The sequence below is a fragment of the Hemicordylus capensis genome, chromosome 1 (genome assembly GCF_027244095.1).
Source record: "Hemicordylus capensis ecotype Gifberg chromosome 1, rHemCap1.1.pri, whole genome shotgun sequence".
Taxonomy (NCBI): Eukaryota; Metazoa; Chordata; class Lepidosauria; order Squamata; family Cordylidae; genus Hemicordylus; species Hemicordylus capensis.
In genome coordinates, this window is record NC_069657.1 from 415,576,949 (window position 1) to 415,601,553 (window position 24,605).

Sequence of the window (24,605 nt, forward strand, 5' to 3'; positions counted from 1 at the left end):
TGGTTCCCTCTTTTCTCCCCTGTCAGCTACCTTCTGGGTGGGCTGGCTGGACACTGTAAGTTATATCTTACTAGCAGTGGGCTGTTTCTTTTTCTTTTGGGGTGGGTGGGAAGGGTGCTGGCTGCTGCTAGAAAAGTGCAGTGGATCAAATAATTAAGTGGATATTACCCATAAGTAGGCTCATTGGAAATAATGGACTTTCTTGTGTGGTTTTTGCATCTCACATTCTTGCCCCCCCAACCCCAGTTCCAGATGGCAGCAGCCTCCCCTGTATGTAGGTGCCTTGTTTCATTGGTCTTTTAAATACACACATGCACTTTATTGAATCCTTGAATGTACTTTTTGGATCTTTCTTGTTAGATCGTGCCGATTCTTGAGGCCATCGTATAACCTTGCACCTTTTATTGTTTAAATAAGTATGAGTTTTCTAATGTTTATGTAGTGTAGTGGTTAGAGGGCTGGACTAGGACCGGGGAGACCCGAGTTCAAATCCCCATTCAGCCATGAAACTAGCTGGGTGACTCTGGGCCAGTCACTTCTCTCTCAGCCTAACCTACTTCACAGGGTTATTGTGGAAGAGAAACTCAAGTATGTAGTACACCACTCTAGGCTCCTTGGAGGAAGAGCGGGATATAAATGTAATGATGATGAAAGCACCATCCCTAGAACTTGCTGGAGCCAGTATAGAACATGCTTTGAGATGTAGGTTTGAAACCTATGCTCCCCACTCCCTGGGATGATGAAGCCAACAACAACAACAAAAGATGGTGTTTTTTTCCCCGGGAGGGCGGTAGTGTTTTGTTTTTGTTTTTTTAATTTAATTGAGGCTTTCCCCTAACTCACCAGTATCGTTCAGACCAATGGTTCTCAAAGTGGGTGGTATCGCCCCCTAGTGGGCGTTGGAGCAATCCAAGGGGGCATTGGAAGCTCCATGTAAAATTAGGGGCTGCCAGGAACCAATCAGTGGGTGGCAGAGGATTCAGCCGGCTCCCCTGCTGCACCTGCGCAATGAGCCAAGGGAGGGGCTCATTGCGCAGGCGCAGCAGGGGAGCCGGCTAAATCCTCTGCCGCCCACTGAGACTCCACTGAGACGCTGGAGGACTGAAGCCCAGGGTGGCAGCTGCCTGAAGACACTGGAGGTCTTCAGGCAGCTGCCGCCCTGGGCTTCAGTCCTCCAGCTATCCCACCTACCGCCGGCCAAAACTTTTCAGGGGAAGGCGGTCACTAGTTTTACATGCAGTTGAGGGAGCCCACCAACTTTTTAAATGCTCCCGCCCCTCAGAGCTCCAACGCTTCTTGTTTCAGTTATTACCATGTCTGAGGCAAAGAAAAAATGCAGGCAGTACAGTGTTGATTATTTGAAATATGGTTTCATTCCGTCTCCTTCAAATAATGCATTACCAATGTGTATAATATGCCAAAAAGTTTTCTCAAATGAAGCTATGAAGCCTTCTAGACTCCAAGAACATCTGACAAAAATCCATCCAGATAAAAAGAATAAAGATTTGCATTATTTTCAAGGACTCAAAGAAAAGTTTGTAAAACAGCCCAAATTGGAAACTATCTTTTCAACAGCTTCCAAACAAGGTAACGATGGGTTGCGTGCTTCTTACAATATAGCTTTACTTATTGCAAAATCAGGGAAACCGCATACTATTGGGGAAGAACTTATTATACCAGCCATAAAGGAGGTATTACAGACTGTGCTACACAAGTCACCAACTGACATTGTTAAAAAAAATCCCTTTGAGTAATGACACAGTCCAAAGAAGAATTGATGAGATGGCTGAAAACACTGAAAACTCTCTATGTAATTATTTAAAAACATCTCAGTTTTCAATGCAACTTGATGAGTCAAGTTTGCCAGGGAATGAAGCCTTACTTCTCGCTTATGTGCGTTTCATAAGGGATCAACAAATCTGCCAAGAGTTATTGTTTGCCCAAACTTTAGAAACTGATACTAAAGGAGCATCATTATTTCATGTAATGAAAGATTTTTTTGAAGAGAAAGAAATTCCCCTGAATAACATATTGTCTGTTGCTACTGATGGTGCTCCAGTGATGGTTGGACGCTACAATGGTTTTTTGGCACATTTAAAGGAAGAGGTACCAAATATATTGGCCGTACACTGTGTTATTCACTGGCAACATCTAGTAGCGAAAAACCTGAGTGAACGCTTACATAGCTCACTTCATCTCGTCATCAGAGCAGTGAACAAAATCAGAGGTAATTCTTTGCAGGACAGGTTATTTGGACAACTCTGTATGGAGAACGATGAAGATTACAATCGTCTGCTTCTTCATACAGAAGTTTGTTGGCTATCAGAGGGAGCCAGTTTGAGCCATTTTCCCAACCTTTTCAACTCAGTGCTAGAGTTTTTGGAAGACAAAGATGCTACTTTAAGAGCAGATTTGATAAAATCAAAACCAGATATAGCTTATCTGACAGATTTGTTTAACAAATTAAGTGAAATGAACCTTCAGCTCCAAGGTGATGACCTGAATCTAATAAAAACTAAAAATGTAATTTCTGCATTTGTGGGAAAGCTTCAAATACATAAAAGAAACTTGGGACGGGGAGAATTTATCCACTTTCCAAATTTGTCAACAGTAGGAAAAAATGAGGAAGATTTACTTGAATATTGCCAACATTTGGAAACTCTGGAATTGGACTTCAAAAAATGATATCAGGATATTTTAAAAATGGATGTACCTGATTGGCTTTTGGACCCATTTTCCTGTGAAATTTCAGAAGCATCTCCAAACTTAGAAGAAGAGTTGATTGAGTTAAGAACAAATGAAGAGCTGAAATTTAAATTTAAATCGGGATACCAACAGTTTTGGCTGCAGAAGCAGATACCTGAACTTTATCCTGGTTTATGGACTATTGTTCAAAAACTTCTTATTGCATTCCCTTCGTCTTATTTAGTGGAACGTGGGTTCAGTGCAGTAACAACGCTAATAACAAAAAAAAGAAATAGGCTGCAGATAGCTAATCGTGGAGATTTGAGAATGCTGTTAACAAACATGGAGCCGAATATTGACAAATTGTTAGAATCTCATCCTTCTCATTAAAACTTATTTTGTTACTAGTTTAGTTCGTATTCCTGTCCTCTATGTCCTCACCATTACTCGGGGCTGGCCCAAACCCCCAGCAGTGCCTTAGGCAAGGGGCGGGGCATTCCAGGGGCGGGGCTTGGGCAGCTCACCCCCCACCCTGGGGGCGGGGCTTGGCAGGGGGGCATTAAGCATTCAATTTTTTCTAAAAGGGGGCGGCGAACCAACAAGGTTTGAGAAACACTGGTTCAGACTCTAACCTTGATCCACTAAAAATGCCCAGGCTTTGCCACCTGACTCACAAATTTCTACCCCTGATCTGCCAAACATTTGCATGAACATATAAGCCTGCCTTATATGTCATTGATCAGTCATTGATCAGTCTAGCACAATATTGCATACTAGCTGGACACATCTGCATCTGCGCCTCCGGCTGACTGACCCACCCACCGCAGCCTTCTTTCCCTGCTGGCCCATCCACCGCCTCCCCCCCCCTGCTTTCTGGCTTCTTCTCCCACCCACCTCACCCCTGCTGGTTTCTGGCCAGCCAGCCACCCAGCTCCTTCTCTCCTCCCCCGCCCTGGCACTTTCTAGCCAGCCGGGTGCCAGCTTTTTCTCCTGTCTGCCCCCATCTCCCACTTTCTGGTTGGTCAGGTGCCGGCTTCTTCTCTGTCCCTCCCACTGGCTTCTTTCCCCGCCGCCACTGCTTTCTGGCTGGCCGGCTGGTTTCTTCTCACCTGCCCGCCACTTCTCATCCACCGCTTCCCATCCACCCCCTCCCTCGCTTTCTGGCCGGCCAGGCGCCGGCTTCTTTCTGGGTGGCTGGGCGGCTGCTGCTACCACCATTTTATTTCCCACACCCTTCCCATGGCTATCTGGCAACTCTCCAAACTCTCACGAGAGCTGCCACACATGGCATTAGCCACGGGTGTATCTTAGAGAATTATATATAAAGAAGATACTACTAACTGACACGGAGGCATTTTAAAAAGTGGCTATCTTATCCTTAGCAGGGTGAGAGCAGCTGACCCTATTCAATCCAGCATATTTGTCCCTTTTGGTAGCTGTTGCTGAGTTCTCCCTAGTCTTTCATTTTAGATTTTAAGCTCCTTTGGAACAGAAAACCATTTTCTTATTCCTTCTGCTATGTAAACTTCTATGAGTACTTTTTTTGTTGAAAAGTGTTATATTAATAAAATGATAATGATCATAATGATAATAATATAACAACAACAACAACCATCAATCATGCCCTGAAAGCATCACCCAAGAAGTGATGCTGATAGGCTGTACCTGCCAAGAAATGAAGGTGGATGTGTAATGTTGCAAGTCAGACAGTCTGTTGAAGAAGAAAAACGAGCATTGGCGGAATACATAAATGAAAGCCAGGAAGAAATGCTACAGGAAGTGAGTAAGACAGTACTGTTGAAAATAAAGGAATCAAAAGATGAAAACAAAAAACAGGATATGATGAATCAATGAGAAAAATGGCACAACAAACCATTGCACATTCAGTTCTTTAATGACATACAATCAAAAGTCAACAATAGTACAACATGACAGTGGTTAAAGAAAGGGACAATGAAGGAAAAAAAACAGAAGGTCTCATTTTCGCAGCCCAGGAACAATCACTATGAACAAATGTTATAAAAGCAAAAACTGATAAGAGCTAGAAAGACAGCAAGTGTTGATTATGCAAGGAAGCAAATGAGATAGTTGAGCATCTTGTATGTGGTTGTAAGAAAATTGCACAGACTGATTATAAGGAAAGACACAACAAAGTTGCTGCAATGATCCACTGGAATCTTTGCAAGAATTACAAATTGCCAGCAAGCAAGAATTGGTGTAATCATCTGATTGAGAAGGTCACAGAAAATGAGGAGGCAAAAATCCTTTGCAATTTTTGAATACAAACTGATAGACATTTATTTATTATTTTATTTTTATTTATTTATTTATTTATTTATTAGATTTATATACCGCCCTTCCGATACAGCTCAGGGTGGTTCACAACATGATAAAAACAATTAAAAACAAATTAACAATTAAAATCAAACTATTAAAATGCAATAAAACCAATAAAACAGCTAAAAGCCCTGAAAATCAGGGCAACAATTTAAAACAGTTTAAAACAATTAATCATTTAAAACTCTGGAAGGCCAGGCCAAATAAGTACATTTTAAGGGCTCTCTTGAAGGACAGCAATGATCTCAAATTACGAATTTCTGCCAGGAGTGTATTCCATAGCCCAGGAGCAGCTACAGAGAAGGCCCACCTCTGCGTCACCACCAGATGAACTGGTGGCAACGGGAGACGGACCTCCTCAGATGACCTTAACGTGTGGTGGGGATCATGTAAAAAAATTTAGTGCACAATATGCCTGATTTGACAGTCATCGAGAAGAATCGGGTTCTGATAATGGATATTGCAATCCCAGGGAATAGATGAATCAACAAAAAACAATTGGAGAAAATAACCAAATACAAGGACCTTCAGAATGAAATTGAGCGGCTCTTGTCAAGAGCATGCCTGCTGGATGGTGTCTGGCCCCAGATCTTTGGCACAGGAGCCAGAAGCTCTGGTTTCAGGCTGACAGCAGGGGAAGGACAGGTGTCAGGAGTCCAAATGAGAAGTCAGGAATCCAAGGTTGCAAATGCTCTGATACAGTGCAAGCCCAGCCGACGCATTGTTTCCAACAGTTGTTCACTGCCCACACCACCTGATTTATAGTCCTTGGCCTTAATTACTCTCCTCTCCCAGCCAGCTGCTAGAGATTCAATGTCTTTCTTGCTGCCTCCTGAGGAGGCGCTGGCTTCTCTGAAGTGCCTGCACTTGCTGTTGCCATTTCTCATGCCTGCGTTCTTGGGGAGTTAAGGGTTATTCGCCCCCCAACTCTGGGTCTGACTTTTCACCACCATGGTCCTCTGATCCTGATGGACCTTCTTGTACTGAACCTTCACTCTGGCTCATCTCAACCCTCTCCTGAAGCCTGACATCAGACAGCTCTCTGTCACGCCCTCGATCTCAGACAGCGTGGAGGAAGGGGAAGCTGTCAACTTTCCAGCTGATGCAGGAGCGTCTGAGGGGCAGAGCCTGGCTGTCAGTGTTCATGAAACGGCTGTGGTAGATCCAGCTAATGATTCAGAGCAGGCACAACAACCTGTGACAGCAGAAATCATGAAGGACCAATCCGAAGAGGAGCAGTGCAATCAACCTCGACTGACTCCACAACAGCGGCGTCTTATGAGATGCAGGACTCAATTAGAGACTATTAGGAGAAGCAAACGCCTCTTGCAGAGGGCTGATAAGCCTTGAATTCCTGCCAGCTGGGAGCTCTCAGCTTGCACTATAAATTACGTCACCACCTTTCTACTCACTGCTGAAAAGCAACATTTGTCAACCTCCGTGTCGACAGCGTGCAGCCAAGTCTGGTCAAGACGAACTTTCCGAGCTGTATCCTGTTGCAGCAGCTCCGTTTTGTCCCGTGATCTTCCCTGGCAGTTGGCCAGACCCTGACACTCTCCATCAGGTGCCTCTCCACCTGCTGGAGGGTTGCCTGCCTCCCACTCCTCTTCACTGTCCATGAGCGAAGGCATGACAGCTATGAAAAAAGAAAACAATAGTGGTGCCAATAGTTCTTGGTGCGCTTGGTGCAGTACCAAAAGAACTTGAACACCATCTTGACACCTTGCGGATCGATAAAATTACAACACATTAACTACAGAAGGCCACACTACTTGGGACAGCACGAATACTATGACGCTATATTTAATATTTATTTTGTTATCCTAGACCCTTGAAAAGGGCCCGATAATTATAGTACCAAATCCAGTCAATAACACCTGGTAGACTGTGAGTAAATAGAATATTATTATTATTATTATTATTATTATTATTATTATTATTATTATTATTACGTGCAATCCCAAAACAACTTGAAGAGCACCTCAACACCATAGGGGCCACAGAAATCACCATCAGCCAATTACAAAAAGCAACTTTACTGGGAACAGCCTGTATTCTGCGACGATATCTATAATAACAGCAACAACATTGATAATAAAATTCAGCCATCCCAGGTCCTTGGGAAGGACTCGATGTCTGGATAAAACAAACCAGTCAATAACACCTGTCTGACTGTGTAAATAAATAAATAAATAAATAATAACCACCGAGCAGAAAAATAGAAAAAACAAGCCACTGAATGATCAATATTTGCACGATATAACCAGAAAATCAAACATCACCAAGACCTGGCAGTGGCTCAAGACAGACAATTTGAAGAAAGGAACAGAAGGTTTAATACTGGCTGCACAAGAACAGGCACTAAGAACAAATGCAATAAGAGCAAAAGTAGAAAAATCAACAACAAATAGCAAGTGCCGCCTCTGTAAAGAAGCAGATGAAACAGTGGACCACCTAATCAGCTGTTGTAAAAAGATCACACAGACTGACTACACACAAAGGCATGACAAGGTAGCAGCAATGCTACACTGGAAGATCTGCCAAAAATACAAGCTACCTGCAGTCAAAAATTGGTGGGACCACAAAATTGAAAAAGTTGTCAAAAATGAAGGAATAAAAATATTATGGGACTTCCGACTACAAACAGACAAACATCTGCCACACAATACATCAGATATAACTGTAGTAGAGAAGAAAGAAAAACAATAATTGGCATAGCTATACCAGGTCACAGCAGAATAGAAGAAAAATAAACAGGGGGGAAAATACAAAGATCTACAAATTGAAATTCAAAGGCTATGGCAGAAGAAGACCAAAATAATCCCAGTAGTAATTGGCACCCTAGGTACAATTCTAAAACATCTTGAAGAGCACGTCAACACCATAGGGGCCAGAGAAATCACCATCAGCCAACTACAGAAAACAACTTTACTGGGAACAGCTTACATGTTGCGGCGATACCTATAACAACAATATTGATAACAAAATTCAGCCATCCCAGGTCCTTGGGAAGGACTCGATGTCTGGATAAAACAAACCAGTCAATAACACCTGTCTGACTGTGTAAACAAGAGAAGAAGGAGGAGGAGGAGGAGGAGGAGGAGGAGGAGGAGGAGGAGGAGGAGGAGGAGGAGGAGGAGGAGGAGGAGGAGGAGGAGGAGGTCGCTTGACCGAAAAAAAAATACGAAAAATGCCAAAAAGGAAATAATGATCTGCTATTACAAGTCTAGTCCAACTAGAAGAGGTTATTTAAAAAGAATGTACCAAATTTGGAAAGAGAAGCATCCGGATACAGAAGTAACAGAACAAAGGCTAGCAGACCAGAGAAGAATCATAATAAGAAATAAAGTATTCACAGGAGTAGAGCTGGAAGAACTGCAAAGAGCAACATAGGCTCAAGATATGGAAGGAGAATTACCACCAACTGAAGAAGTTGCTCAGGCGCAGGTAGAGGAGGTGTTGGAAATCGAGGATGCCACTGTTGCTGAACTGTTTCAAAATCAAAACCAGGAAACCTCCCCTTTGCCTTCACCTCAAAAACCTAAATGCCATTTAACAGAAAAGCAACAAGAACTAAAGCAAAAAACAACTGAGCACATGAACCAGACAACCACCAGGGTTCGACTTCCAGCTCTAAAAACAGTTGCCAAAAAACAACTTGCTCAGGCATTAAAAGATGTAACTTCCCCAGAAGGAACAGGTACGCATTCTGGGGGGTGCTTCTTGGTCCAAATCTCTCCCTGGTGTCCCAGGTTGAGGCAGTGGCCAGAGGTGCCTTCTATCAGCTTGATGTAGATGTAAAGATGTAAGATATAAAAGAAATAACAACCAAGAATTTGCAAGAAACAAACCAACTAATGTACAGTGCAGCAACAATAACAACACAAGAGCTCGGATATAAGATCAATAAACCTGTAAAAAAAAAGTAGTACATCACTTAAATGGAAGATTAGATTAGAAAATAAAATCTCCAGGCTTAGATCAGATGCTAGTAAACGGAAAGATATGAAAGACAAGAAGCTGACAAATGAAAACACCAAACAGTATCTGATTCAAAAATACCACCTAGATTCAAGGAAAATTAGAGAAGTCCTGGAAATAATTAAGCAGCAGATAACAGCAGTGTCAAAGAAGATTAGCAGATACGAAGCCAGGATTACACAACACAGGCAGAATCTCCAATTCCAGTTGAATCAGAGATGTTTCTACCAAAGCATAGAAGGAGAAACTGCAAGAAACTTTGAAACACCAAATAAAGAAGAAACAGTGCAATTCTGGGAGAAACTATGGGACAATCCAATAGATTATAATTAAAAAGCAGGCTGGGTGAAAGAGGTCAAAAAATGTAACCAACAAATGCAAGATCTAATAATAACACCAGAATTAATAAGTGAAAGAGCAAAGAAAATTAAAAATTGGACTGCGTCAGGTGAAGATGAACTGCATGGCTTTTGGCTTAAACACCTAACAAGCCTTCATAAACAACTATCAAAACACTTCAATCACATTTTGCAAGGCGGTGATATTGAACAATGGCTAACAACTGGGAAAACTCATCTCATCATGAAAGACCCAGCAAAAGGTGCACTTCCAAGTAATTATAGACCAATAACCTGCCTGCCAACCATGTTCAAATTATTAACTAGAATAATAGCAGATGAAGTAATGCAACACTTATTAACTAATAAGCAGCTTCCATTTGAACAGAAAGGAAATTGCCTGAACACCAGAGGCACAAAAGACCAGCTGCTGATTGACAAAATGATTTTAGAAAATTGCCAGAGAAGGAAAACCAATCTAAGTGTTGCATGGATTGACTACAAGAAAGCCTTCAATTCATTGCCTCACACATGGATACTAAAATGTTTAGAAACAACTGGTGTCAGCAAAAACATTCAGATATTTATAAAAAAAAGCAATGAGCATGTGCAGTACACAGTTAACAATCAATGGCGAGACACTTGGACAGGTTAGCATTAGAAGAGGCATTTTCCAAGGGGACTCACTATCCCCTCTGTTGTTTGTAATCGCCATGACCCCACTTTCACAAATACTAAACAAAACAGCCCTCGGATACCAAACATCTAAAACATAAAGTAAAATCAGCCATCTGCTGTACATGAACGATCTGAAGTTGTATGGAAAGTCCCAGTCAGAAATCGAATCACTGCTAAACACTGTCCGTATATTCAGTAACAATATAGCTATGGAGTTTGAACTAGACAAGTGTGCTGCATTAATAATGAACAGTGGGAAAATAACCAAAAAAGAAGGAATAGAACTGCCCAATGGAAGCAAGATCAAGAACCTGGAAGAGAAAGAACATTACAAATACTTGGGTGCTGCATCTTTAAAAATTTATAAAGCCCTGCTGGTCTACCTCCAGAACTGTATGGATGGAGTTTGCCCAGAATTGTATTCACTCTTGGTCATGAATGTCTGCAGAGTTCTCCTGCTGCGTTCAATAAAGAAGCCTATTGCTGCAAGCTGATGTCTGGTTGCTCGTGCTCCAAGAACCCTGCAAAGGGAAACTACTAAGGCAATTCACAAAGTGATTGTGGATACAGTACATCCACAGTACATCTAGTACATCCAGATGCACATACGGTACACGCAGTACATATGGTACATCCACGGTACATCCATATGGTACAAAGTGATATGGTACATCCAAGGGACCTACAGCCATAATGCCATCCACAGGAGACATTACACTGAGTTTTCAAACAGAGGCTGGATGGCTATCTGTCATGGATGTTGTAGCAGTTTCCTATGCTGATCTCCAGGCTGAAGTAGAAGAAATCTCTGCAATTCTTGTAAGAGCTCTGAAATTCTTGCAATAGTTCAGCATTGTAATAGCCTTCTTTCTGGCTCCTGCAACTTCTACATGTAGCAGAATTTTGAATTCTTGGTGATGTCTGAGGTATCTCCTGAGTTTTTATATCCGATTCTAAAATTAAAAATAGCAAATTAATACAGAAATCCCTGTGGAGAGGGTATCTCCATAGCACAGAAATCAAAATGTTATTAATTTCTCATGTTTGTTGCCACCTGGTGGCCGAAAGGTAGGCTGGTTGTTTATCCGATGAGGCTGAGCATGCCCTCTCTTTAGAATTCTTTCTCCATGATGGATGCCAAGCTGAGCAGCTTGTAAGTGTGCATTTCTGGCGAGGCCTTCACAATATACAGAAATGAGCAAACAACCCATTTGTGGTTCTTGTATATGCATGAGCAGAGCAAGAGCTCTAACTTTTAGATATTAAAAAAATATTCAATAGAAGAGTTTTTGAAAAACAACTAAATTTTATCATTCCATGTCTGCTTCTAACATGAAAAACGGCAAACTTACTTATCCTTCTAAACTTTCCTCTTTTCAACAAGTCTTTTTTTTTCCTACTGCCTTCAAAGAAATATTAGAATTTATGTTTTCTTTCAGTTGAGCTCAGCCTTTGAAGCCGCTGAATTAGTATACTTAGTCTTTCTGTCAGGCTGTAGTATTTTGCTTTACAACTGGGTGCTGCTCTCCTCTGTGCCCACGCTTATGCCAGGCCCTGGGATTTCACATGCTGCTTCTTTTGAAGCTGCATGCTGCGCTGGTGACTATCCATGCTTGCAGTAGGATTGATGAGAAAATTCTCACGATACATCACAAAACCTCGGCAGCAACAACAAACACCCTGAAATTTAAAACTCTCTCCACATATGCTAGCAAACTCCCAAATCTTTTAAACTTGTATTTAAATCATGCAGGTGTGTTATTGACTGTTAGCTCTAGGGATCATTTCTCTCTTATGGAAGCCCCCACATGGGTGCCTTGGGAGCATGATGGGACTGCTCAAATAGCAATTCAATTGTCACTGTCTATTTTCTAGGAAATACATTTGGCACATGCATTTTATTAAGCACTTTTTGCCCAGAGCTACTTGCCCTGATAGGCTTGTATTTTCAAATAATGTAGAAGCCTGGTGTTAGCAGCCCAACTCACAATAGTTCTAATGGCTCTAATTATAACTACATTATCTTATCCCAAATGGGTAGGTGTGTCAGTCTGCTGCCGTAAAAATGGACTGTAGTCCACGGAAGCTTATGCAGTCGTAAATGTGTTAGTCATTAAGGTGATGCAAGTGTCTCTGATAAATTATCTAAAATATTCATCAAAATATTTACATCCCACATTCAGAGGCACTCCTACCCCTGGACTTCCGGGCCAAAGTCCAGGGCCTCCACTGCCCCTGAGGCCCCCCCAATCCTCTTTAGTCTCTCCCAGATGGTGTGGTCGCCCGGCGTAGCATGATGATGCTTAATTTGCAGGGGAGGAGGAGCCTCCAAAGGCCTCTAGGTCCAGGCTCCAAAATTACCTAGATGCACCTCTGCCCACATTTCCATCCTTATCTTCAAGGTGGCTAACAACCACAATAAAATATAAATAATAAAATGTGTTAAATTAAGCAGGCCAATATACCATCCTAAAACCCTGCAGCAAAAAACCCCAGAAGCAACAGAAGCAATATAGTTACCTCATGGTGCAGAGTTCAAGGACTGTCCAAATCATACAAGTGCTCAGTCTACAGGGTGGGTGCAATTGTGCTTGCAAGAATAACTGCATAATGGATATATATTATTGTTTGTTGAATGAATTTTTAAAATATGGATAAAAAGGTCATTGTTTTGATTGAGATAACTATGGACGTTGTAGAAGGATGATGGTGTTGCTGCATTAGTGAACATGCTCATAGGGCAAGCATGTAGTTTTATGTTTGCTACCACATGGATGAATTATATGTTATGTTCTCTGTTATGGAGAAATGTCCCAAACAAGCAACAGGTTTGGATGTGGTTTCCAAATGTTCACTAAAAAAAAACCCCAGAGTTACCTTTAAATATGATGTACATTTGAGCCAAATGCATAACGATAATTCAGATCAGCATTAGGACTGTAATTTTTTGGGGGGGTACCATGTCAAAAACCTGAGCTTTTCCATAGACACGCACAATTATGCCACTCTGTTCATAATACTTGGGTAGCCTTTGCAGCATATCTGAGGTCTTTTAAAAAAATGTTTGTTTTGTTTTCTAGAAGAGTTACAAAAAAGAACAATGCAGAACTGTGAAGTGGAGAATGGAGACCACATGTTATTTTCTTCTCACTGGGGGTTTATATTTTGTTGAAAAGGAACATGTATATGCACACAGTCCCACAGATAATCCTGCCATGTACAGGAGAACCTCTGTATTCACAGGGTTCCGTTCCCCGCTACTACTGTGGATATGGAAACTGAATACAGAGTCATTGGGACAATGCAAATTGTTCCCAGTGGGTGTAAAAAGTCTGAAAAACAGGGGTTAAAGGTCCTAGAAATGTGAGGGGAAGTGGCCTACCATGCAGTCCCTAGCAGTGCCCCCCAATATTAAAAAATAGCCAAAAATTACTGGTTTTTTCATCTTTTTTCCCCTCAAAAGGAGCCATTTTGAGGTTCCCAATCTAAAAATGGTGGCCGGAAATGACCTTCAAGGTCATTTCCGGCCACACCGACCTGCGGATATGCGAGTTAACACTATTATCCTTTTTTGTGTATGCCAAAGTCAAGTGTCAATTACCCAACCACAGATAGCGAAGCCACGGATACTAACTCTGTGATTAATGGGGTTCTCCTGTATAAATGATAATTCACCCAGACAGTTTAGAGGCATCTTTCTTCCGAGGTTGGAGGTGGCCTATAGCCACCAGACTAGTAGCCATTGATAGAACTGTCCTCCAAGAATTTGTCGAAGCCCCTTTTAAAGCCATCCAAGCTGTGGCAGAGAATTCCATAGATTAATTGTGCTGTATGAAAAAATACTTCCTTTTGTCAGTCCACAGTTTCCTGGCCATCAGTTTCATGGGATGACCTCTGGTTGTAGTGTTGTCAGAGAAGGAGAAAAGTTTATCTCTGTCCATTCGATCTACTCTATGCATAATTTTATACACCTCGGTCATGTCTCCTGGTAGTCACCTCTTTTCCAAACTAAAAAGCTCCAGATGCTGTAGCCTTGCCTCATAAGGAAGGTGTTCCAGGCCCCTGATCATCTTGGTTGCTCTCTTCTGCACTTTCTTCAGTTCTACAATGTCCTTCTTAAGATACAGTGACCAGAACTGTATGCAGTACTCCAAATATAGCCACACCAAAATTTGTAGAAGGGCATTATTATATTAGCATTTTTATTTTCAACCCCGTTCTAATGATCCCTAGCATGGAATTGGCCTTTTTCACAGCTGCCATGCACTGAGTTGACATTTTCAATGAGCTGTCCACCACATCCCCAAGATCTCTTTCCAGGTAATCACCAATAGCTCAGAATCCATCAGTGTTTATGTGGAGTTGGGGGTTTATTCTGCCCCAGTATGCACCACTTTACACTTACATTGAACCACATTTGCCATTTTGTTGCCCACTCCAGTTTGGAGAGATCCTTTTGGAGCTCCTCACAATCTATTTTGGATTTCACTGTCCTAAAATGTTTAGTGTCATTTGCAAATTTGGCCACCTCGCTACTTACCCCAACTTCTAAATCATTTATGAATACATTAAAAAGCACTGGTCCCAGTACAGATCCCTGGGGGACCCCATGTGACTTCCCTCCATTGTGCAAACTGTCCATTTATACCTACCCTCTCTTTCTTGTCCTTCAACCAGTCACCAATCCTGATGATAGATCAGTATTATCAATTCCCTATTACAGAGGCCAGCTGTGGCTAAGAGATACTAGTCTGCCTAAGGCAAGACTGCACAACTTCAGCCTTCCAGCTGTTGGACTACAGTTCCCAACATCCTCAGCAACAATAGTCTATAGTCAGGAATGATGTGAGTTGTAGTCCAAAAGCTGCAAGGGAGCCAAAGTTGTGCATCCCTGGCCTAAGGCAACTGATTGTGTTCACAAGTAAAGGGGAGCCCACCCTACTCTGGTTTATAGCTCATGCTCTTAAACAAAGTGCTATACCAGTTCTGAATGTTTTCTGCTGCAAAACACCCTCTAGCACATCCTGTCTAGTGGATCTGTGTGCAGATGCTTTCCTAGCCTGGGGCACATCATGAGATGTTACAGTAAAGGCTATCTAATTGATACTTCTGTGACTAATTTCTTGAATATGAAAGATTCAGAACAAATGTAAGCTATTGTTGAAGGAAAACCTTGCTCAAACAGGTTTAAGGAAGAGAAAACAAAAAATGCGGAGATCAAAACTAGGAGATCTCATGAAGGAAAAACAATTGTTTGATCAGTCCCAAGAAGCTGATAGTAAAATAGCAGGCATTCTTTTGGCAGTTCTCTAGGTATGAGCTGTACATAACCTCACAGAGCAATGTTCATTTCATTTCAAATCTCCAAAACTCCTGAACAAAAGGTATCAGTGTTACTTAGTTGCAACATAAATAAATATTCATTACAATGGCGCATGAATAGCTAATTGAACAGTTTTTGTTAATATTATACTAGATATTCATGGACATGTGCCTTTTTCTATCATGAAAATACTGCCCTAGGCTAGCTTTGTTTTTCTTGTCAAGAACGATTTGTGTGCTTTCATTTAAATGAATATAAACTCCTATTCTCATGACAAAATAATTCACCATTAATTTGGGTAAAGAATTTCTTTATTCCCTTGTGGTGTGTTTTATTGAAAAAGAAAACCCTAAATGCATCTTGAAATTTCTCTTCACACATAATGCCTAATTTCAGCAACAAATTTATATATATTTGTGTGTGTGTGTGTGAGATTCCAGGAGTTATTAAGTGTTGGTACATAATTGTGATTGTGCATAGAAGATATTTTATTTAAAATTAATTTGCCAAGTAATAAAAAAAGCAAGAATGCCTCATGGATATTAGTGTGAGATCTGGCTCCCCCCCCCTTCCTGGTCACCTTGATAATTTTTAAACCCATTATCCTCCTCTGTCTTTCATCTCTGTTTACTTCTATCGGGCTTCTGTTGTTCGGATTGTGGTTCTGAACAATCTACTACAGCCCACACGGAACCATATTTTGTCAAAAGTAAGACCCATGGATTTCAGTGGGATTTACGTCCCTGTGAGTACATGTAGGATTGCAGTCTTAAAGGACTTGAATGGGGCCCATAGGACTTTGTAATAGGGCCTTGATGAATGATATGTTTATAAGAATTAAGAATTCACAACAGGGATACACAATCATCTCTACAGACTTGGTGCCGGGCTTCAGTAATGAGCACAGTTACATACATGCTGCTGCCCATCCCACCATGCAGCTGTATGTGGAAAAGGGCCCTTGTGTACAGGGCTCAGGGAAGCCCTTTCTTCCCCTTCCTCACCTGGCTCTTGGTTTCACATGGGCCAGACTTGTACTTACAAACCTCCAATATATACATCCAATTGTTTCCCATTGCAAGTCATGACTGGCAAACTGCAGTATACTATGTGTCTGTATGGGAACAGCCAAGGGCAGGAAGGGAGAGGGAGAGGGACAAAAGATAACTCCATTGAGACCGGTGCCCATGCCTTAACTCACACATAGCTGCACATATGGGTCTATGGGGTTGATGGATTGTGGCCATTATTTATATTCAGCCCCAGCGGTGCATTGAGAGTTGCACAAAACATCCAGGACCTGGTCTAGATATATGTGCATACAGTAGTGGACTATTTGCATAAGGCTGAGAATATAGCCCTAGTCACAATACTAGGCCCATTGACACAGCTGAAAACTATGTAGGTCAAGCATTGTACCCAGTTTCGGGAGCGGTGCATACTCCCATTTTGTGATCGTGTGTGAGGGATAAAGATGGAGGCACTGACAGTGATCATCAGCTAGACTTCTGCTTGGTGGGAGGGCTTTTCCTCCTCCCTCATTCAGCAGCTAGGTACACTGCTGGGTAGAGGTGTGTGGAGATCATTTTTCACTGTTTGGTCCAAATTCAGACCCAACTGTGGGTCCACAAACAGGTGCAGTCGAACCGGCCAGCCAGTCCAATCCATTCGACCACACAAGCTCAGACTGGTTCGACGGTTAGAGGGGCTTTATAAAGGTGTCAGAGTCACGCCACTGCGTGTCGGCTGCAGGGGATAGTGCCACTGCACTACAGTGGGCCCAGACAGCTTCAAGGAGTGGTGCCGGTAAGCACCTTATCACTTACTTTGAAAGGTGCCTTGGCTCCCCCCCCCCCCCGCCACCCTTTAGAAGCCTTTTGTGAAGGATTCCCCTTTGCTTGTAAAGGGAAATCCTCAACGGATCTGACTTTACAAGCCACTTTACACCCTCGGCCCGCCAAACCGGTCTGCCACGGACTGGATTTGGTTTGATTGCAGACCAGCTGGCCTTCCTGAAGGCCAGTCCAGTTTGCAGTTGAGCCGCTCAAACCGGCCTGGTCATGACGGATCAGTCCGCTGGGAATCTTTTGTGCACACCCCCTACTGCTGGGTAGGATGGAGCCTTACTACCTAGTGGGAGGGTAGCTGACATTTTTCTCTTGTACATGGTCACAAAAATGGGAGGATGCAACCAGTTTTCATCACACATACAATCTGTGCATGTTTGCATGTACAGTTATTCATGCATGTTCAACATATGTACAGTAGTACACTTCCCATCCGTGCCCTGCATTTGAGGGGGCCTGTACCCAGGTTCACATTTAAAATGAATACATTACAGTCATTTACAAAGAAATATCCATGTGTCTGCAGAGAGCCACCCATACTCTAATGTCTAGATAGGGCTATGGATCAAAATACATGCTATATAGGAATAGGCTGTGCCAAGGGCTGGGGAAAGAGAAAAGAGTGCTGTTGGGTGAGGCCTTGACTGCTTTCTCTCTCTTTCTCTCTTTCTCTTTCAATTTCCCCCTGATATGTACATCATGAGGCAGTGCACAAAATTTAAAATATTTAAAAGTTACAAATTAAAATACTTGACAATAAAAATAGAATAAAATAGATATTAAAACAAGCTTTTAAAATAATTAAAATTAATTCTAATTAAAAGCCTGCAAAAACAGGAGAGTCTTGAGGTTCTTCCTGAAAACAAACAGAGAAGGAGATGGTAAGACCATTATTTAAAAAGCCCTCCCTTGATCCCTCCAACCTGGACAACTATAGACCTATTTCTAACCTTCGCTTTTTGGGCAAGGTGATAGAGCATGTGGTGGCATCTTGGCTGTGGAGGGTCTTGGATGATACAGATTAGCTAGATCCCTTTCAATGTGGCTTCCATCCTAGACATGGGACTGAAACTGTCTTGGTCGCTCAATTGGATGTGTAGGCAATTGAGGCCTGTTCCTTTTTCTCGTTCTTCTGTCAACTCTGCAGCCCCTGGGAGCTCTGGAAACACTGCCTCTAGGATGCTAGGTCAGTAAAAGCTAAAATATCTGTCATCCATGATTTGATTGTGGATGAGCATGCTGACCTGGTATGTGTGACGAGACCTGGTTGGATGAGCTGGGTGGAGTTGGTCTCTCTCAGCTCTGTTCTCCAGGTTCTCTGATCCTGCAGCCTTGAGGGTTGGGAAGGGAGCATTGAGGTCCCCTTTCTCCTTTCCAGGTGCCTGATTGGTCAATCTCAGAATTTTGAGTGTTTGTCCTTGAGGGTGGGCCTCCGGGATAGACTGGGGATAATGTTGGTATACCGACTACTCCGTTGCACTTCAGTCTCCCTACCTGAGCTGGCGGGGGGGGGGGTTATTCTCAGAGGTGGCTTTGGGTTCCCACAAGACCCCCTGTGCAGGGGTGGCTCAGGATTTCATGACCTCCATGGCAACCATGGGCCTATCTCAGTTGGTATCAGGCCCTACCCATGTGGCAGGACATACTCTGGATCTGGTTTTTGCTGACCAAGGTATAAATGATCTGGAGGTGCGGACAGATCATCATCTAGTGGGGTTTATTTATCATGGATAGATCATCATCTAGTGGGGTTTAGTTTGACTGCTCCATCTACCTGCTGTAGGGGTGGTGGACCAATTAGAATGGTCCACCCCTGGAAGCTTATGGATCCACTCAGTTTCCAGATGGCCCTTGGGGAGTTTCCAGTGTCCAGAGCTGGTGACTCTTCAGAGGTCCTGGTGAATCTCTAGAATGTGGAGTCAGCCTGGGCTGATGTTTCCCGCTGCGCCGGTTATGTGCTACTGTTTTAGCCACCTAATGGCGCAGTGGGGAAATGACTTGATTATTAAGCCAGAGGTTGCAAGTTCGAATATCTGCTGGTATGTTTCCCAGAATATGGGAAATGCCTATCTCAGGCAGTAGCGATATAGGAAGATGCTGAAAGGCATCATCTCATACTGCACGGGAGATGGCAATGGTAAACCCCTCCTGGATTCTACCAAAGACAACCACAGGGCTCTGTGGTTGCCAGGAGTTGAAACTGACTCGACGGCACACTTTACCTTTGCTACTGTTTTATCTGTGTACTGTTTTAGTGCAGTTTTAACCTGCCGGTAGCTTTTAATGTTGATTTAATGCTATTTTATCTGCTGTTTTTCTTGCTTAAATATTATGTTTTGTTTTATTATTTAATTGCTTAAATTGTGTTAGCTACGAAGAAGCAGGATAGACCTATAGTAAATACGTTCTTAAAAGGGAAGAAAATGGGCAGATTGAGATAGAAGAGTAATTGGAATTGGAGCTGGGAACACTAGCTCTTAGCAGACTCTTATTTCTGATGTTGATAGCCACTTTTCTTCCAAGCTAAAATAAATCCAGATTAGTGTTGCACTAGCTGTTAATCTTGAGGTGCAGTTAGTTGGGAAGTTATGTTAGGCTGCTTTCTTGCTGCACCTGTGCTTCCTTGCTCTGCGTGTCAGCCAATGGAAACAAAGGAAGAGGAAAGAAATGGAGGCGGGGTAAAAAGCGGGAGAATATCCTTTTGCTGTTGTTGTTATCCACATTTAACCTTGGTTTTTCCATAGAGTATGGGGATTAAGGCTTCAGATAATGGTGGGTTTTGGGAACACATTTGAAGGAGATAAGGGGGTGGCATCATTGATATACGTAAAATGTATCCATGGGTTTTATGTGGGTGTTATTGCTATTTAGTTTTTATTCAATCAAGAAGCTCTACCATTAAAAAAAAGTTTTAAACCTTTTTAGTGCATGCTATTTACTAAGCAACCCACCAAATTATCTATAGAACTATCTTTTTCTTTTATCAAAGTAAAAGATGATTTTTTAAAAAAGATTTCCATTGTTGGATCACCTCCCAAGTAGTTGGATCACCTCCCAGCTTCATCACCTTTTAGTACATAAAAGTGCTCTGCCACCATGCCATTTAATTATGTCTTTTATATTCACAATAAGATATTTATAATGGGAGACTTAAACTTTCATGTATCTTAATTAAAGAGATTTTCTAAACCAGTTGTAACCTGCATTTGGCCTTATGATGCCTCCTGGAATAACAATGATCTGCCAGTTAATACATAGAGGTTCACAACTGATTGTTGCTCCTCTTCTTCAGAATATTAAGTAGGGTTGATTAATTATTATTCAGGCTGCTTGCCTCTTGCACACAGGACATCATCTTTGCACTGGGTTCCCAGTAGACAAAAGAATAATAGTAGTTTAAATGAAAGCTTTTGAAATCACTTTGAGTAAGGTTGAGATTATAACTGTGAAAAAAATGTGCATGGGAGACAGGCATGAGGAGTCTTTATTACAATCAGAAAATGTGTTCCTGGCTGTTTGAGTTTCCGGTGGAGCACTAATGCCATCATTCCTCTTATAGTGCCTTCTAATTTTCTGCAAGGCATATTGTCTCTCATATCTAGAGATGCCAACTTTTATGCAGGGACAGACTTCCATAAATGAATCTGCCAGTGCCAATACAAAGGCTAATACAGGAGAACTGTTTGCCAGCACCTGGGGCTCCACTAGTAGTACACAACATGACCCAAGAGTGATCTGTGCTGTCACGTTTGAGGCTTTCAGAGCACTAATCAGAGTTTAGAGGGGTAGCTATGTGAGGAGAATAGTGGGGTCCCAGCTTTCTGTTGCATTCACAGTTGGAAAATGTTGCGACCTGTATGCTTTTTTGAATCCGAGCACCCTATGTTTGGCACATTCAAGCAGCTGCTTCAAACAGAGGTGATTTCCAAGGGCACACTGGCTATTTATCAGCCTTAGGACCTCCATTGTCTAACTACCCTTTGGTCATGTATTTTGATCATGGCAGGTGATGTCTAGAGCCCCGGAAGCAAGAAGTGTATTGCATGTACAGTATTGCATATATGTTGTATTCTAGTAGGCTGCTGAAATAATACAAGAACAGAAATAATATATGGGAGGCCTTGACAAATTTCATTTGGATTTAGGAGCCAGCCCAAAAATTCAGGAGCCAGATGATGGACACTTAATAAAATTGCCATATTTAGAGATGGGGGGCAGGTGTTAATGCATTTCTATTTATCCCCTTTACAAGTAACTTTTAGAACAGAAGCAGACTGCCTGGGATACATTCAGATTTTATTAAATAACTTTAGGCATCATAGTTTCATTTCTAGGACCAAGACTCCATGGTGCCTTGGATTTGTCAAGCCCCGATATATAGTATATAACAAGGATGGGTCTCCGATTTTTTTCTCCAAACAGCAGTTTGAAGCCATTTAGTAGTGAGGACTTCACTTTAATGGAGTTCAGACATGCTCCATATTTACATACAGCATTTAAAGAGAAATTTAGCATTATACTGGGACATCTATATCTTTCAGAACTTTCAAATAGTTCTTTTCCTTCTGATAAAAACTATATACATTTTTCGTAATCACACGTAACTTAAAATTGATAGGACCAATGGAAGCTAGATAAAATTTTCTCTTGGGCTGCATCTGGCCCACAGACTTGCAGTTGACTGTCCCTGTGTATATAAAGGCATGCCCAGTGTTTGGTAAAATTCAGGAGGCTGAAGACATGTGCTGCAATAACATAAAGTTTCAGTAATAGCTGAAAATGTAAAACATTTGGCAGAGTATATAACTACTTTATATATGCCCCATATAGTAGATATTCAGTCTATCAAAACAGAAAAGAGTACAGTGAGGCCACAAATATTTACTCATTTGTAGAATTATTTTTTTCACATCAAGAGCTAGATAATCTCAATCTAGGAAAACACAACAGCTGTAGAAGTTGCACAAACACTACTGTGCCTGTGTTATGATCCTGGATCCATGACTCCCCAAATGCGAGGGGGGGGGAATGATGCTCAGTTCAGATGATGAGACAGGGTGGGAAGACCATATGACCCATACCCCAAGAGACTCTGTGTCACTGGGACCCCACACACCAGGATAACTTTGGATCTGAGAACAAAGGAATATAGGAAGCTGCCATATACTGAGTCAGACCATTGGTCCATCTAGCTCAGTATGGTTTACACAGACTGGCAGTAGCTTCTCCAAGGTTGCAGGCAGGAATCTCTCTAAGCCTATCCTGGAGAAGCCAGGGAGGGAACTTGGAACCTTCTTTTCTCCCCAACCCCAATGGGGAGATCTTATAGTGTTCACATGTAGTCTCCCATTCAAATGTAAACCATGGGATACCCTGCTTAGCAAAGAGGACAATTAATGCTTGCTACCACAAAACCAAATTTTCTCATGGTCTGTGTGGTCTGCACTCCCAGCAAGGTTTGAAGGATTGTCTGGGGGGAAGGTAAGCTTTCACAGCCTTCCCCCACTGCCCTCCAGAATAGTCATGTGAATAGCTCCATAATCTGATACAGATGGCTAATTGATACCACAGACTCGCATACAGAAATCCAGGGGCAGAGCCACCATTGCACAAACGGGTTCAAAGAACCCAGGCCACCGTGCTCAGGGGCCACACCTTGCACCCCAGCCACACCCTCTGCATCTGATATCAGACACAGGGGACACGGTTTCACTTGCAAATGGGCCATGCGCCCCATCCATGAGCAAATTAGTCAGTGCCACATTCAGAAAGTCAGGAAGATGCTTTCCCGGCCAGACTGGGAAGCTGGCGCTGTCTAAGCTTCTCAAAAATGAAGCTGTGTGACTCCATTTTTGAGAAGCTTAGCCAGCGCTGGCTTCCCAGCCTGGCCAGGAACACGTTTCCCTGCCTTTTAAAGCAGGGAGAACCAGCTGCACTACAAATGGAGCGCTGACCAGAATTTGCTCGCAAATGGGGCGCACAGCCCCTTTTGCAAATGAAACCATCTCCCTCTGTGTGAGACTCAGGGGGTGTGGCTGGGGGAGGGAGCGCTGGCAGCGGGCTGAACCAGGGCTGCCGCTGGCCTCCCTAAGCCACTGCAGAAGTCTGTTTCAACCACACACAGATTCTGTTAGATGGAATGGGGAGAATCTGTTGCACGCGCGCACGCACACACACACACACCTGCACAATTGTATATTAAAAAAATAAGTAAAACTATTTCTGTAGATAAAAACAACACTATAACATTATTCTTCCAAAGGTTTCTATAATTCCCTATATCGGCACATGCTGACATTCAAACAGAACTGCAGATCTAAATTTGCAATCAAGTGTATAATAAATTATAACAGGAAGATATCTTGGCCACGAAAATATGAGATGATAGAAAAGTGTGGACGAGACACTAACAAATGCCGCAACACAGAAAAAACTTCTGCAGTGTTTGACCACTAGTTGCCCCAAAGAGGCTGAGAAAGAGAAATAAAATTAAGTTGTACGTCAGTTTGGACGTGGTTAATTGTCATTTACAGACCAATTTTCCCCCCATTACAGACACGTTTTGTGCTTTTAAAGTTAGCTTGCTGTTGTGGATTTTTGTTTGTTGATTTATTTATTTATTTAAACAAAAAGTCCCCCTCTGGGACATGTCACTTGGAGCTTGTGTTTGTCATGCTCACAGTGCAGGGAAAAACACACACTAAATTCAATCTTTAAATTAAGCTGTAACCAAGCTTGTATATTCATTAGAGGAGAAAAATTCTCTTCTGAGAAGTTCAAATTGTTTATTGATTTTCATTTCTGTGTTCAAGTGAAGCTTGAGTAAGTCTGTCTTACTGCAGTCCCTCTGGGGCAGCACAGCCAACAAGTGCATCGCATTTTAACCTAAGTGAGCAGTTACCAACAAAAATCTGAGAATTCCTTTAAAACTATATTAATAAATGGCTAGAGGGTGAGATTTCCAGTTCAATAAAGCTGTTTCATTTGGCAAGAGAAATAGCAGTCTTGAATTCCGAGCAATACAAATGACAATATTTGTGAAACGCCAAAGATTAAAATTAGGTAACTGGGAAGTGGAATTAGTGGCCTGTTGTGCCGGAAGGAAAGCGGGGTGCATGGTTTTATTTATTAAATATTGTCATGTCACAATAATGATCTAAGGCAATTGGACTGTTATTACAATGGGTTGAGTTTACCAGTTGGAAATGTTAACAATTTGCATTGCTGTCCAATCAACTTGCTCCAACTACAATTACTCTCTTTCAATTGCTCCGTTCCAGCAGGGCTTATAGGAACGTAAGATGCTGCCTTATACTGAGTCAGACAATTGGTTCATCTAGCTGAATATTGTCTACACAGACTGGCAGTGGCTTCTCCAAGGCTGCAGGCAGGAGTCTCTCTCAGCTCTATCTTGGA

General features: G+C 42.2%; 1 protein-coding gene and 1 pseudogene across 1 annotated transcript in view; both read left to right on the forward strand.

Annotated features, from left to right (window-relative positions):
• ESRRG (estrogen related receptor gamma) overlaps positions 1-24,605 on the forward strand; it is a 767,139-nt gene that overhangs the window by 16,417 nt on the left and 726,117 nt on the right. The window lies entirely within an intron of this gene.
• LOC128339423 (SCAN domain-containing protein 3-like) lies at positions 1,314-3,075 on the forward strand (annotated as a pseudogene).